The 17275-nt window shown below is 46.3% G+C and overlaps 1 protein-coding gene across 5 annotated transcripts in view; it reads left to right on the forward strand.

The window, feature by feature from the left end:
- Positions 1 to 227: 227 nt before the first annotated feature.
- The window catches only part of slc20a2 (solute carrier family 20 member 2), a 122382-nt gene continuing 105334 nt past the window's right edge, over positions 228 to 17275 (forward strand). The window contains exon 1 of one of the 5 annotated variants that reach the window (XM_070880314.1): positions 228 to 523. The gene's annotated coding sequence lies outside the window, so the exon portion shown is untranslated. Of the gene's footprint in view, positions 524 to 1178; positions 1350 to 1587; positions 1612 to 17275 lie in introns of those variants that run through there. The other 4 variants (XM_070880322.1, XM_070880278.1, XM_070880296.1 and 1 more) reach the window with 4 other exon arrangements.

The following is a 17275-nucleotide window of genomic DNA, read 5'->3' on the forward strand; positions in this document are numbered from 1 at the left end:
TGATTGCTGGTATTAATGGTTCGGCTGGAACAGGTGGTGGAAGTGCTGGTGTTTATTGCATAGTTGGTGCTGGTATTTATGGTACTGTTGTTTTTTAAGGCACAGGTGGTGCTGGTATTTATGGTACCACTGGCGTTTATAGTCGGGGTAGTTGGTTCATTTCGGCGAGTAATGCGTGTGTGGGAGGTATCTGATTTCCCTTTTTCTCAGTAATAAGCAGTGTGTGACCCGGTGTCTCCCTCGTTTCCACCCACAGGGGACCCAGTGGCCGCTCCGCCTCCTCGCTCTCCCTCTCGCTGGTATAAAGAGACAGAGAGCCGCTCCCTCCGCTCACACTCGGGTTAACATGGCGGTTTAGACCCTCCCGGAGTCCGGTATCGTGAGTGCAAATTTGCCGAAAAGCAACTGCTCCCCCGGGACTCCAGTCAGCCTCCTTCCACGGGCCAGGGAACCGACACGTTTCTGACGGCTCGCTCGGCGCCGGCTTCTGACTGGGAAAGAGTGACTGGAGCGGCACATCCTGGTGAGTGACCCAGGCCCCGGCACTCCGGCACCGTGAAGTTGGTTAATGTAACTTATGTTTTCCGCTTGGTGTTAGGGTTAAATTCGCCCCGATTTAGGGATCCCCTTCATGGCGGCGGCATCCCGATGTCAGGCCCGCTGCGTCCCTCCTCTCTGCTTCACCTTCTCCTCACTTTTTTTTTGTGTAAAAGTGAGGTTCGGGACGGGGGTGGCCGAGACCCTTCTGGTTCCCTCCACGCCTCCCTTTTTTTAAGGCACGGGATTGGGGTGTATTCGTGTGGCGGCCGTTCGGTGTCGCACCGCCGCAGTAACCACATGGTAGGGGGGCGGCAGACTGTGGAGAGAGTCACCTGCGTGTGTGTTTGTGTATATATGCGCTGAGCCCACGCTGCGAAACCCGGTAGTGGCAACTCGGAACCACGCCACACGGGCCGGAGAACTCTGCGTGCAGGCTCGCGACACCAATGGAACCTCGGGCCACTGTTGTGGAACCCTGCGTGCAGGCTCGCGACACCAATAGAACCTCGGGCCACTGTTGTGGAACCCTGCGTGCAGGCTCGCGACACCAATGGAACCTCGGGCCACTGTTGTGGAACCCTGCGTGCAGGCTCGCGACACCAATGGAACCTCGGGCCACTGTGTGGAACCCTGCGTGCAGGCTCGCGACACCAATGGAACCTCGGGCCACTGTTGTGGAACCCTGCGTGCAGGCTCGCGACACCAATGGAACCTCGGGCCACTGTGTGGAAGCTCGCGACAGGCTGCTGACCGCGCGGCGCGGAGATTCTCCAGCAGACCGGTCACTGAGAGAAAGTGCGGGCAACCCGGTTAGCGCCCATTACTGGGAGTTTGACATTCATTCACAGCCCTCTCTCTCGCGCCTTCCCTCAAATCCAACCGGAGACCGTCTCTTTTTACCGCTCCCCTCTCCCCTTTGATGTGGCACCGGTTTCAGTGAGCCGGGCTCTTTATCCAGCTCACTGAAGGAGCGGGCCCGGCTGCTGTCGCAGATTTTGGGGTTTTTTTTGGGGGGGGGGGGGAAAGTCGGCAGACCCAGGAAAAGTTGGAGCTCAGTCAGGGAACCGAGGGGTGAGTAGTAAGACACGGCTCCAGCCGCACCTCTCCTCCCTCCCCGTGCTCTCTTTACATCCTGTCGCTCCTAACCTGCTGTATATCGACCCTCCACTATTCTGTATTGTGCCGAAGTGTAACATTCTCGGGAAACATGGTCGCTGATTCAGAAGACCTTAGTTTTGCTAGAATGATGAGTGTGAGGCAATGGGATCGTGCTGTGTACCTGCAGGTAGTCTGGTACCTGCTCACTGGGCACCTGCTGAGATTTGCATGGTCACCTTTAAGACCTTCTACCCATGAGGTACACCCGAGATGCCATCAATGAGAACTCAACGCAAACTTGTGTAGACTACAATTGTCATTTGGAGTTCTCTGGACTGAGTGTAAAGTGAAGACTTGCTGGTGTGTTCTATGCTTGTGAGCAGATCTGTAGCTTAGCTGTGGTAGAATTCTATCAATCAGATTAGTTGTCGACTCTTGTGCTGTGATCAAGTGCTTCTTTGAATACTTCCCACTGTACATTTGCCCATTAACTGCTCAGTCCATTTGACTGAAGTCAGTTTAGCTCTCATCCTGTCGCAGTTTCCCGTACTCGAATTTAAAAACCCTTGTTTTGATTCTCCCTCGTTCTCAAAACTGATATAAATCATATTATGGTCGCTGTTTGCAAGATCCATTACTGTCAGATTAACTAATTATAGTTTGGCACAGGTACTCACTAAATCCAGTATGGCCAGTTCCTTTGTCAGTTCTCAAACATATGGTTCCAGTATGCTGCCTGAATGTATTCTTGAAATTCATTTGCCTTTTACTATTTGAACAGTTCTCCTTCTCCTACTCTGAAAATGTAAATTCTCCCATTATAACCACTTTATTTCTGCTGTACAGGCTTTTTATCTGCCCTAATATCTCCTTCTGTAACTGTCAAATTTTGTTTGATGATGCTCCTTTTAGGGTGTTTTACTGTTAAAGATGCTATATAAATGAAAGTTGTCTGCCATTGGTACATCACTGATCTGTGTTTATACACCTCACCTGTTTCCACTACAGTACTACTATCAGAAGGTCTGTTGAGAATTCCTACCAGAGACTTACAACCTTTGCTGTTACTTCATTCTACTCATGCTGTTTCCACTGCCCAATCACCCTTGCTGAAATTCCATCTTTCCACAGTGGGGACTTGTGCCTTTTATCAATATTGCTGCTACTTTCCCAATTTCCCTGCCTTTTCTAAAAAAATATATATGCCATGAAATATTTAGCTCCCAATAACAAGAACAGCTTGTATTTATATAGCGCCTTTAACATAGTGCAACATCCCAAGGCACTTCACAGGAGTGAGATAAAAATTTTGAAATTAGCGCAGGAAGAGGTATGTTTTAAGGAGTGTCTTCAAGGAGGTCAGAGAGGTTTAGGCAAGTAGTTCCAGAGTTTGGGGCCTAGGCAACAGAACGCACGACCAACAATGGTTGAGCGATTTTTATAATCCGGGATGTTCGAGTGCAGAATTAGAGGAGGGGAGTGGGGCTTTGTGGGGCTGGAGGAGATTAGAGCTAGGGAGGGGCGAGGTAACAAAGGCATGGATGAGGGCTTTAACAGTGGATGAGCTGAGGCAAGGGCAGAGGATATTCCATAGGTGGAACTAGATGTCTTTTTTAGTTATGCTGATAACGCCCAATTTGTAGCCAGGTCTTTAAGCTGAATTTATGATTTCTTGTGCTTCATTTATTTATGCAGAACTCTTGTCTAGATATCTGCTCCCATATGTCCTGTTAGTCTTCACTACCTTTTTTGATTCTTTATCTAGAATTTAGCTCAATGTCCATTTGCAAACCTGCTCTGTTCTGTCTTTGGTTCCCACATGAATCAAGACCTCTCTTGCCCTCTGATTCCAGCATGTCTTTTATTTACTCCGTGATGTCCTGAGCCCTGGCATCTGGGAAGCAACATACCATTCAGGACTCTGGATGATATCTACAAGAGAAACTATCAATCTCCCACAATCATCACCTGCCTATTCTTACTATGTGTACTGTTTCCCATACAGATAACCACACTCTCCCCGGTGCCTTGTAGTTGCTCAGTGTCACTTTTTTGACTATCACTGGATCCTAAACAGATATACCTATTGGACAAAACCAGTTCCAAAGAAACCTCATCTGTTACTTCCTACTGTCAGCTGATAGTTACCTAGTCTCCCGTATGAATTTCTGTACAAGCTGTGGGGTGAGCACCCGCTGGAAGGCCTGCTCCAGAAAACTCCAGCACCCGAATGTTGCGGAGTGATGTCCGGTTGATTCTTGAGCTGGGCAACTTTTAATTGGTGTGCAACTGCTCACTTCATTCCTGGTACGTGAATCTAGGCAGGGCCGCATTGTGCATGCTCCACAATTACTCCAGACTCTGATCCTGCTAAACCAAGTTATTAAATTATTTCTATTTACTCCAATTTATTATTTTCACTTATATTTTGAAAGTCTTTATTCTACTCCCTGAAACTATAGTATAGTTTAAAAACTATAAATTAGAGTTCAGATGAACAATTTCTGAAATAAATGCTTGGCTCTTTCTTGCCACAATGTGCCTCGCTAGTAAGTTTTTTTTTGTGGATTGAAGGGAAGTGGGTGGGAAAAATAATGCAGTAATGAATTGTTGGAGCTTGTATAAGGAAACAGGAGGGAGGCTGACTCACCTGCTAACTCTCCCAAGTGGTGGTAACACTGCAAACGGCAGGAAAAAACTTCCTAACACTCAAAGTCCTGATCACCCATCACTCTCTGGTCGCTGACATACATTGACTCTTGGTCCACATTTTATTTAAATTTAAAAAAAATTCTCCATCATTGTGTTCAAATCCCTCCATGGCTCGCTCCATCCTACCTTCCCCACCTAGAAGTTTACGTGGTTTGTTTTGGGAGTTGGTGGGTGGTGGAAATGATGCTCCAGCCATCATGAGGTATGTGGTTTTGATTGATCAGCTGGGCTTTTCCTGCCCATCAATTTTGTACATTCATATACGGGTTGGCCCTGACCAGTGCCGAAACAGAATTTTCCAAACCAAGGGAGGTCAGTATATGACTCTAGCGATGCAACCTACATAAGCAGCATCATCATAGGCAGTCCCTCGATATCGAGGAAGACTTGCTTCCACTCTGAATTCTCAGGTGACTGAACAGTCCAATGCAGGAATTGCAGTCTCTGTCACAGGTGGGACAGACAGTAATTGAAGGAAAGGGTGGGTGGGGAGCCTGGTTTGCCGCATACTCCTTCCACTGTCTGCGTGTGGTTTCTGCATGCTCTTGGCGACAAGACTCGAGGTGCTCAGTGCCCTCCCGGATGCTCTTCCTCTGTCTTGGGTCAGGGATTCCCAGGTGCTGGTGGGGATGTTACACTTTATCAAGGAGGCTTTGAGGGTGTCCTTTGAAGCATTTCCTCTGCCCACCTACCTGGGGCTTGCTTGCCGTGTAGGAGTACCAGTAGAGCACTTGCTTTGGGAGTCTCATGTCGGGCATGCGGACGATGTGGCCTGCCTAATGGAACTGGTTGAGTGTGGTCAGTGCTTTGATGCTGGGGATGTTGGCTTGAGCGAGAACATTGACGTTGGTGTGACTATCCTTCCAGTGGATTTGCAGGATCTTGTGGAGGCAGTGCTGGTGGTACTTTAGCGCTTTGCGGTGCCTGCTGTATATAGTCCACGTCTCTGAGCCATATAGAAGGGCGGGTATCACTACTGCCCTATAGACCATAAGCTTGGTGCCAGATTTGAGGTCGTGGTCTTCAAACACTCTCTACCTTAGGCGACCGAAGGCTGCGCTGACACCGGAGGTAGTGTTGGACCTCCTCATCGATGTCTGCTCTTGCTGCCCGAGGTATGGAAAATGATCCACGTTGTCCAAGGCCGAATCGTGGATTTTGATGATTGGAGGTGGGGGCAGTGCTGTGTGGCAGGGTCAGGTTGGTGGAGGACCTTTGTCTCTCAGATGGTAGCATAAGGCCCATGCTTTCGTACGCCTCGGTGAAGGTGTTGACGGTGGCTTGGAGTTTGGCCTCTGAATGTGTGCCGACGCCAGCATACTGTAGTTTGATGACCGAGGATGGGAAGACCTCGGATCTAGCCTGGAGGCAACAAAGATTGAACAGGTTCGCATTGGTTCTGTAGTTTAGTTCCACTTCAGCGGGGAGCTTGTTGATAGTGAAATGGAGCATTGCAGCAAGGAAGATTGCGATGATGCAACCTACTTGACCCCAGTCCAGACGTGGATTGGGTTTGTGGTGGATCCGTTGGTCAGGAAACGTGACTTGCATGTTGTTGTGGAGCAGACAGTCGATGGTGACAAACTTTTGGGGGCAGCTGAAACTGAGGAGAACACTCCATAGTTCCTCACGGTTGTGAGTGCATACGCCTAGCCTAGACTTACTGGTACCTGTAAAGTGCTGTTCACTGTTTACCTGGGCTATCTGCTTGTGTTAAATAATAGCACAGAACACACTGCCAGCCGGATGTACACCAACTTTGCGGAAGCACGGGAAACCGGGAGATCACCCACACAAAGTGGCAGTTCCGCAAACTAATGCCGAACCACGGACCAGAGTCCCAGACCAGAGAGGTTCAACCTGTATCTGTAACCTCTTCCAGCCCTACAACCCTCTGGCTTCTTGTACATTCCCCACTTCCTTCGCACCACCATTGGTGGCCATGTCTGCAACCATCTAGGCCCTAATCTCTGGAATTCCCTCCATGAAGCCCTCAAGCCCTCTCCTTTTTAAGACACCCCTTAAAACCTACTGTAATGTATTTGCTTCATGGGTTGTTTGCTTAAAAATTCATAGCAACACATTGCTATTAAACCTTTAAGAACTAGTTGGTTTATTAACAATCACAGTACACATTACCAATTCATCCAATAGACTCACAGCTGCTCCTCGTGGATCCTCTAAACCCAACTGCGTAGGGTTTTATTGAGTCTTGTGAACATTACGTGACTGGCTAAGCCACTCCATCTCTTGTTGAGAACAAAAATAAACATTAAATCAAGTGCCCCGTGATTAAAGGAAGGGGGCACTCCAAACACTTTTCAAATGCCCTTTTTTGGGTTTTTTTGGGCACTAAATCAACAGCTCTACACACCTGTGAGCATACACACAGGTGCATACATTACACCTACCTCTTTGACCAAGTTTTTGGTTACCTGTTCTAATAATTCCTCTGTTGGTTTGGTAATTTTTATCTGAATATGCTCCTTGTGATGCACCTCGTGTTGTTTTATTACATCAATGTAAGTTGTGGGTTCAAGTCCCACGGCAGGGACTTCAGCACAAAAATCTAGGCTGACACTCCAGTGCAGTGTTCAGGAACACTGGTAAAAGATCCTATGGCACTATTTTGAAGAGCAGGGGATATCCCTGGTGTCCTGGCCAATATTTATCCCTCGAGCAACAATAACAAAAACAATGATTATCTGGTCATTGTCACATTGCTGTTTGTGGCAGCTTGCTTGTGTGCAAATTGCCTGCTGCGTTTCCTACATTACAACAGTGACTACACTCCAAGTACTTAATTGGCTGTAAAGTGCTTTGAGATGTCCAGTGGTTGTGAAAGGTGCTATATAAATCCAAGTCTTTCTTTCTATTAAGGAGCTATATAAATGCAAATTTTTGTTGCATTCTTCTTTGCTAAGCAGCACTGCTAGCTTGGTGATCCACGTTTTTAAACTAACATTAAAAATGTCTCGGCCACCACAGACCTGAAACGTTAACTCTGTTTCTCTCTCCACAGATGCTACCTGATCTGAGTATTTCCAGCATTTTCTGTTTGTTTCAGATTCCTAGCGTCCGCAGTATATTGCCTTTTTCGTATTTAAAAATGTGAAGGTAGTACAATGTCTGGGAATTTTTAATTTATAATTTAAGAAATAGCTGTCGTCCCAGGCTGTAACTGCAACTGATGTGAAGTTCGAGCAGCATAAGCACCTTGAGATGTTTTCTGTTACCAAATCCTCAAACTTGTGCTGGTTTGGCTCTAGCTGTGCTGTGTATTTTGAACAAGCTTGTTGCACCATTGCAGAGCTTGCATAGATTGTGCATTTATCTGGTCTTGTGGGAATAATATTTGTATGTCTGTTTTTGCTGCCTGCTTCACTCTTTGCTAACAAAGTTCCAACCAAATGGGTGCTTTAGAAATGAAATTGTAGCTTGCATTATTTAAGGATTGGGTTAAGGAGAGATGGCATCTTGAGTGATATCTTAACACATGGTGTCTATTAGGGTGTAAAAGACTGGCACAATTTTGGCATATCAATTTGTGTGATACAGAATCTGATATGCCTTTTGCAGAATGTGAAGTGTGCGTTTAATGACCATGGATACCAACCAGTTGAACTTGAACCTATTTGGCCAAATATTTGATCCCGAGACTAGGCTTAACATTTTGCTCTTCACTGTAAATAAGATACTTTCTCCAAATGACAGGCTTTCAAAAGGAATGACTTAAGGGAAAATTATTTAATCACTTGCGACTTTTTTCTGCATTTGAACTTCTGGGTACAAGGAATGTAATAAGAGGGCTCAACCAAACCGGAAAGGATGCATGAAGCTTGGCATCTGTGACTGACTAAACTGTGGTTGTGGAGTTCGCATGCCTCGAGACAGATTTGAGATCTATGCATGCAATGTCAAAAGTAGTGACACATGAAGATGTTACCTTTTTTCTGAATATTGGCATCTCTTGCTTACTGCCCATCCCTCCGCAGGTTATGTATGATGGGCCACTTCAGAGATCAGTTAAGAGTCAACTAGTTTGGTGAGGTCTGGAGCCACGTGTAGGCCAGACTGGGCAAGGACAGCCGGTTTCCTTCCCCAAAAGACATTATTAACCAGTTGGGTTTTATTATTTTTATTGCAGCCAGCTTTTTATTTCCAGATTTAAAAATTCAAATTCTCAAACTTCCATTGTGCATTAGAACTTTCCTTCTTTGGTTTATTAGTTCAGGCATCTGTATTACTAGTCCAGTAGCACAACCGGTATGTTACTGTACCCTCATAACTCATTTTAAAGGTAGATGGCACCAGGAAAGCATAACGTGTAAGCAAACTATTCTTTCTTAGGATTTTCCAAAGGATTGAGTGGGTAGAGGGTGGTCCTGGTTACTGTAGAGTTGTGGAAGGTTTTTCACTTCTTCCAATCCCAAATCCACCGTTGCACTTCGATGGCTTGTCTGAGATCTCAACACAGACCAGGATAGAACCTGGGAGCTTCCTGGTCAGTGTAATTTGGTGGCTCTGGATAGACTGCAGCATCGGATCAATATCTAAATTGACAACTTTTTTGTTTTCATATATAATGCTGCAATGCAAAAAAAATAAAATAAATTGGAATTTGCCTACAAAATCTACCTACTATAATCGTGAAATGTCTTGCTCTATAGTGTTGTCTCATAATGAAGGAGAAGTAATATTTGGCAAATTTGCTGGAATTCTTTTGAGGATGTAATGAACAGGCGGATAAAGGGGAACCAGTGGATGTAGTGTATTTGGACTTCCTGAAGGCATTTGACAAGGTGCCACATAAAAGGTTACTGCACAAGATAAAAGTTCACGGGGTTGGGGGTAATATATTAGCATGGATAGAGGATTGGCTAACGAACAGAGAGTCGGGATAAATGGTTCATTCTCTGGTTGGCAACCAGTAACTAGTGGGGTGCAGCAGGGATCCGTGCTGGGAGCCCAACTATTTACAATCTATATTAACGACTTGGAAGAAGGGACTGAGTGTAACATAGCCAAGTTTGCTGACGATACAAAGATGGGAGGAAAAGCAATGTGTGAGGAGGACACAAAAACTCTGCTAAAGGACATACAGACTAAGTGAGTGGGCAAAAATTTGGCAGATGGAGTATAATGTTGGAAAGTGTGAGGTCATGCACTTGGCAAAAAAAATCAAAGAGCAAGTCATTATTTAAATGGAGAGAGATTGCAAAGTGCTGCAGTACAGCAGGAACTGGGGGTACTTGTGCATGAAACACAAGATTAGTATGCAGGTACAGCAAGTGATCAGGAAGGCCAATGGTATCTTGGCCTTTTATTGCAAAGGGGATGGAGTGTAAAAGCAGGGAAGTGTTGCTACAGCTATACAGGGTATTGGTGAGGGACTGCCCATTTAAAACTGATGAGGATAAATTTCTTGAGGGTTGTGAATCTGTGGAATTTTCTGTCTGAGAGCTGTGGCAGCTGGGACATTGAATACATTTAAGACAGAAATAGACAGTGCCTTAAACGATAAGGGGTTATGGGGAGCGGGCAGGGAAGTGGAGCTGAGTCCATGATTGGATCGTCCATGATTGGATCAGCCATGATATTGAATGGCGGAACAGGCTCGAGTGGCTGTATGACCTACTCCTGCTCCTATTTCTTGTGTTATGTTATGTAGATTATCCCCATCTTAATGGCCTAATTCCTGATGTGTAGTACAGAGCTATAACCTGTAGTTGTACACCTTTACTGTCTGTCTTTGGGGGGTGGGGGGGCTTTGAGGGAAGGGATGGGAGCACATGTTTGTGTGGCAGAATGGCCTCCAGCGGGATGGGTAGAGGGGAAGTGGTTGCCTTGAGCTACTGACCATTTCCTGCTGCTTGTATCTCAGTGGCTGAATTAGAAGGGGGTATTCTGTAGATGTCTTTTTGTTGAACACAATTGGAAGAAAAAAACGAGTTTCCAAGAAATGGATAAAAGAAAAAAGACAGTGGTAGAGTCTACATAGCAACAGGCCCTTGAGTCTGTTCTGCCATTCAGTTAGATCATGGCTGATCTGTACCTTGGATCCATTTATCTGTGGTTTGTGTGTGTGTGTATTTATATTCTGGTGAACTTGCCTATTTAATATGGTTGGTGAGAATAATTGACCATTGCTCGAAGGGAATTTTTAAAATTGTGATGATATTTGGCAATGTTGTGATAGTTCTTAATGTGGGTGGAAAAGGCGATCAAGAGCTACGAGTCTGGCGAGACCCTAGGAGGCACAAGTCCCAGTAGTGGAAACCTGTAGGTCATTTGGAGATTCAATGGCATCTTTGTCTTGTCTTAAGAATAGAAAGCTGTGTAGGCAAATTTGCCCTACTCTAATCCACATTGGTAACAGCAGTTCTACTATCACATAATGCTACTATTCAGTGTGATGATGCAGTTCATGGTGTTTGTGCGTGTGTGTGCACGTGCGTGCGTGTGTGTGTGTGTCAGGTTGTAGTGCGAGGTAGCATCCGTGCTGACCATGCCAGACACTAAACCCCCAAAGCTCTCTACTCTGAACTACTTCACAGCAAACGAGCCAAAGGCGGGCAGAAGAAACATTACAATGGCACCCTCAAAGCCCCCCTGATCAAGTGCAACATCCCCGCTGATACCTGGGAGGGCGGTCTTTGGCCAGGGACTAAGTGGAGGAAGTGCATCCGGGAAGGCACTGAGCACCTTGTGTCGCAAACTTGTCTCACCCACCCTTTCCCTCAATGACTATCTGTCCCACCTTTGACGGACTGTGATTCTCGTGTTGGACTGTTCAGCCACCTAAGGGCTCATTTTTAAGAATGGAAGCAAGTCTTCCTTAATTCTGAGGGACTGCCTATGATGATGATGATGATGATGATAAACTGGAGACAGTGACCTGGTTCCTGCTGAGTGCAAGTTTGAGCAGCAGAATTTCTCCTGTATAATCCTTGGATGATTAAAAGTCCAGATGCGCAAGTACATCGAAAGGATTAGTGTGGTGAAGTAGTGTGGCAACCCCTGTTGCCTGGAGATTAGTGACTTGACATGGAAAAAGTGGATTCTAATCTTCTGATCCTATATTTATACCACCACTGTTCATAGTATGAAAACCAGATCCTTTTATTAGATATACGATTTAATACCTATTTCAAATTAAACTAAGCTCAGCTGCAGGATATACATTGGAGTCAATTTTAGGACTGATGGCTCTGGGGGTGGCACATTTGAAAATACAATTTTGCTACTTATTTCATTTTTCCTGCCTCGTGCTGTCACAGAATCGATCTGGTCCAAATCAGCAGTCCCTGCAGACTACATTCGCGTTTGGAATTTCTGATCCAGTGCAATATACAGAAACCAAAAGTAAGTTGTGTTTTTGTATGAGCTGAAATATCACTCCTGTATGGTACCATTTTGGTGATTTGAGTACATTAGCTTAATGGTACTAGACTTAATAACCCAGAGGTCAAGAGTTCAAATCCCACCATGACCAGTTTGTCAAATTGAATTCAATAAATCTGGTAATTTGTGTCTGGCACCGCACAAGTGACCACTTTTTTTTAGGTGTTTCATTAATGTCCTTCAGGATGGGGAACCTGCCACCCCTACCTGGTCTGGCCTGCACGTGACTCCAATCCTGTGCTAGGCACTAGGTGTCCTCTAAAGTGGCCTAGCAAGCCACTTGGTTATGAAATATTGGATGCGATCCAGACATTGGACTGACCCTGCAAATCACTTCTTGCCAATATATACAGGCTGTCCTAGTTGTACATCGTCACATCCATCTGCTTAAATTCATTACCATTCTTGGTTATGTCCTGCCCATAGGATAGACCCACCAGAAATCTGACACTGTTAGATAAGAAAGGCTTGGGAGCCCTCAACATTGACTCCAGACCCCAGGAAACCTCACTTCAGGTCAAACTGTGAAACTTCCTACTTATTACCACATATTACTTCCTTCTGTGTTGAACATAAGGGTTATAGTAACATCATGGCTATGTAACTGGACTAATGATCCAGAGACGTGAGTTCAAATCTCACCATGGCAGCTGGGGAATTTTAAATTCAGTTGATTAAATAAATCTGGAATAAAAAGCTAGTATCTGTGATGGTGACCATGAAACTATCGGATTTTTATTAAAAGCCCATCCTTTACCTGGTCTGGCCTATAAGTGACTCCAGACCCACAGCAATTTGGTTGACTCTCTTAACTGCCCTCTGAAATACCCTAGCAAGCAACTCCGAAGAAGTATACTAAGAATAAAACCAGGCGGACCACCCAGCATGACCAAGGCACCGGACACGACAAAGGCATACCTAGCCCAGTTAACTGAGCAAAGTCCTCACCACCATCTGGGGACTTGTGCCAAAATTGGGAGAGCTGTCCCACAGACGAGTTATGCAACAGCCTAATCTAGTCATACTCACAGAATCATACCTTTCAGCCAATGTCCCAGACTCCTCCACTGCCATCCCTGGGCATGTCCTGTCCCACAGGTAGGAGAGACTCACCAGAGATGATAAACAGTCGGGAGGGAATGGCCCTGGGAGTCCCAACATTGACTCCGGATCCCATGAAGTTTCATGGAATCAGGTCAAACATGGGCAAAGAAATCTCCTGCTGATTACTATCTACTGCCCTCCCTCTGTTGGAAGAATCACCTGAGGGTATCAAGGACACAGAATTTACTTTGGGTGAGGGACTTCAATGTAGATACCAAGTGGCTTGGCAGCACCACTACTGACCAAGCTGGCCAAGTCCTGAAGGTCATAGCTGGCAGACTAGGTTTGTGGCAGATGGTGAGAGAACCAACACAAGGGGAAAAACCTACTTGACCTGTCACAAATGCATCTGGCCATGACGCTATTAGTAGGAGTGACCACTGCACAGTCCTTGTGGAAACCAAGTCACGTCTTCACACTGAGGGCACTCTCCATCGTGTTGTGTGGCACTGCCACATATCTAGTAGTTCAAAACTGAGCATCCATGAGGCACTGTGGGACATCAGCAGCAGCAAAATTGTATTCCACTACAATCTAACCTCATGTCTCTGCATTACCCTCACTCTATCGTTGGCATCAAGCCAGGGGACCAACCCTGGTTCAATGAGTGTTGTAGAAGAAGAGCATGCCCTGAGCAGCACCAGGCATACCTAAAAATGAAGTGCCAACCTGGTGAAGTTACAAAACATGACTACATGCATGCTAAATAGCGGAAAGACCATGCTACAGCCAGAGCCAAGCGATCCCACAACCAATGGATCATATCCAAGCTCTGCAGACCTGTCGCATCCACTTGTGAATAGTGGTGGATAATTAACAACTAACTGGGGGGGGAGGCGGCTTCATGAAAATCCCCATCCTCAATGATGGCGGAGCACAGCACGCAAGTGCAAAAGACCAGGCTGAAGCGTTTGTAACCATCTTCAACTAGAAGTGCCGAGTGGATGATTTATCTCAGCCTCCTCCTGAGGTCCCCACTATCACAGAAGACAGTCTTCAACCAATTCGATTCACTCCATATGATTCAAGAATCGGCTGAACACACTGGATATAGCAAAGGCTGTGGGCCCTGAAAACATCCCAGCTGTTGTGATGAAGACTTGTGCTCCAGAACTACCAAGCTGCTCCAGTACAACTACAACACTGGCATTTATCCAACACTGGAAAACTGCCCAGGTATGTCCAGTCCACCAAAAGCAGGACAAATCCAATCTGGCCAATTACTGACCCATCAGTCTACTCTCCATCAGCAAAATGATGGAAGGTGTTGTCAACAATGATATCAAGCAGCACTTACCAATAACCTGCTCAGTTTGCGTTCCACCAGGAGCATTTGGATCCAGACCTCTTTACAGCCTTGATCCAGACATGAACAAAAGAGCTGAATTCCAAGGGTGAGGTGAGGGTGACTACGCTTGACATCAAAGCAGCATTTGACCGAGTGTGGCATCACGTAGCCTTAGTAAAATTGGAAGTCAGTGGGAAATGGTGGGAGGGAAACTCTGATGGCTGGAGTCATACCCAGCACAAAGGAAGATGATTGTGGTTATTGGAGGCCAATCACCTCAGCCACAGGACATTGCCCTGATGAACTCCTGCAGCAATGTCCTAGGCCCAACCATCTTCAGCTGCTTCATCAATGAACTTTCCTCCATTAATAAGGTTAGAAGTGGGGATGTTCGCTGATGATTGCAGTGTTCAGTTTCATTCGCATATCCTCAGATAATGAAGCAGTCCATGCATGCCTGTACCAAGACAGGACAACATTTGGGCTTGAGCTAATAACTGGCAAGTCACATTTGAGCCACACATGCCAGGCAATGACTATCTCCAACAAGAGAGCATCTAACCACTGCCCTTGACATTCAATGGCATTGCCATCATTGAATTCCCCCACCATCAACATCCTGGGGGGGGGGGGGGGGATCATTATTGACCAGAAATGTAATTGGACCAGCCACATAAATGCTGTGGCTACAAGAGTAGGTCAAAAGCTGGGTATTCTGCTGCGAGTGTCTCTCTTCCTGACTCCCCAAAGCCTGCTCCACTTGGCTAGATGAGTACAGCTCCAATAACACTCCAGAAGCTCAACACCATTCAGGCCAAAGTAGCCCACTTGATTGGCACCCCATCCACCACAAACATTCACTCCCTCCACCACCAGCACACCATGGCTGCAGTTTGTACCATCTACAAGATGCAATGCAGCAACTCGCCAAAACTGGTCCGACAGCTGCTCTCAAACCCGTGACCTCTACCTCATAGAAGGACCAGGGCAGCAAGTGCATGGGAACACCACCAGCTGCAAGTTCCCCTCCAAGTCTCTCACACTATCCTGATTTGGAAATATATTGCCGTTCCTTCAGTCGCTGAGTCAAAATCCTGGAACACCCTCCCTAACCGCATTGTGGGAGTATCTGCACCACAGCAGTTCAAGGAGGCGATTCACCACCGCCTTCTCTAGGTAATTGGGGATAGGCAATAAATACTGGCTGTTGGTGACTGCCACATGCCAGGAACGAATTATTTTTTTAAAAATCACTTGGAAATTTCCATGTTCACCAGAGTGGCTCAGAAGTACCACTACTGACTGAGCTGGCCAAGTTGTGAAGGACATAGCTGCCAGCCTGGACCTGTGCCTACTGGTGAGTGAATGAACAGGAAGTAATAATCTATGTGACGTTGTCCTCATCAACCTACCTGTCCCAGACAAGTCTGTTAATGGTGGCATTGATGAGACCAATCACAGCACAATCCTTGTGAAGGTGATCTCTACATTGTGTTGTGTGGAAATACTACCTTGCTAAGTGCGAAGGACCAACAATAGATCTAGTAGCCAAAACTGGCTATCCACAAGTCGCAGTTTGGATCATTTGCTTCACCCCATGTAACATTAAGTGACTGCGTGCACGGAATACAGTGAAGGTTATGGTCCCTGATAACTTCCTAGGTATACTGCTGAAGATCTGTCCATCAGAGCTAGCTGCATCCCTAACCAAGATATTCCAGTACAGCTATGACACTGGCATCGACCCAAAAATGTCAAGAACTGCTCAGGATGTCTTTTGTACAAAAAAGCTAAACCTAACAGAGCAAACAGTGGCTGGATCAGTCTCATCCCATTCATCAGCAGAGTGATGAAAGAAGTCCTCAATAGTGCCATTAAGTTGTGCCGACTCGCTGATGCTCCGCTTGGTTTCTGTTCGAAGCAGTAATCTCCAATGGAATGGTGAGGAAAACTTTGTGGCTGGGATCATATGCCACACACATGGAAGGTGGGTTGTGGTTGAGACAGTCACTATCACTAGTGGGGTAGTGCTGGACATGCTAATGGGACTCAAGGTAGACAAGTCCCCTGGTCCTGATGAAATGCATCCCAGGGTATTAAAAGAGATGGCGGAAGTTATAGCCGATGCATTCGTTATAATCTACCAAAATTCTCTGGACTCTGGGGAGGTACCAGCGGATTGGAAAGCAACTAATGTAACGCCTCTTTTTTAAAAAAAAAAAGGGGGCAGACAAAAGGCAGGTAACTATAGGCCGGTTAGTTTAACATCTGTAGTGGGGAAAATGCTTGAAGCTATGATTTAAGGAAGAAATAGCGGGACATCTAGATAGGAATAGTGCAATCAAGCAGACGCAACATGGATTCATGAAGGGGAAATCATGTTTAACTAATTTACTGGAATTCTTTGAGGATATAACGAGCATGGTGGATAGAGGTGTACCGATGGATGTGGTGTATTTAGATTTTCAAAAGGCATTCGATAAGGTGCCACAAAGGTTACTGCAAGTGAAACCCTTGTACATGGCCGCCTTTGACACTTAACCGCAAGGGACTATGGAGCCTCGTCCTCTGTTTCGGCTGTCCCCAAAAGTTTATCGCCATTCTCCGCCTACAACGACATTCAAGCCGTGATCCTGACCAACGGATCCACCACAGGCCCAATCCAGCGGGGTTAAGCAGGGCTGTATCATCAGCCAACGCTCTTCTCGATCTTCCTCGCTGCAATGCTCCATCTCGCGCTCAACAAGCTCCCCGCTGGGGTGGAACTAAACTACAGAACCAGTGGGAACTTGTTCAACCTCCATCGCCTCCAGGCCAGATTCAAGACCGTCCCATCCTGTCGTCGAACTACAGTACTCGGATGATGCTTGCGTCTGTGCACAGAGGCTGAACTCCAAGCCATCGTCAACCTCTTCACTGAGGCATACAAAAGCATGGACCTTACACTAAACATCCGTAAGACAAAGTTCCTCCACTAACCTGACCCCGCCACATAGCACTGCCTCCCCCGCCCCCCCCCCCCCCCCCCCCCCCCCCCGGCGCAGTCATCAAGATCCACGGCCCTAGACAGCGTGGACCACTTTCCATACCTCGGGAGCCTAATTATCAGCAAGAGCAGACATCAACGAC

This window comes from Pristiophorus japonicus, chromosome 1, assembly GCF_044704955.1.
Source record: "Pristiophorus japonicus isolate sPriJap1 chromosome 1, sPriJap1.hap1, whole genome shotgun sequence".
NCBI classification, from domain to species: Eukaryota; Metazoa; Chordata; class Chondrichthyes; family Pristiophoridae; genus Pristiophorus; species Pristiophorus japonicus.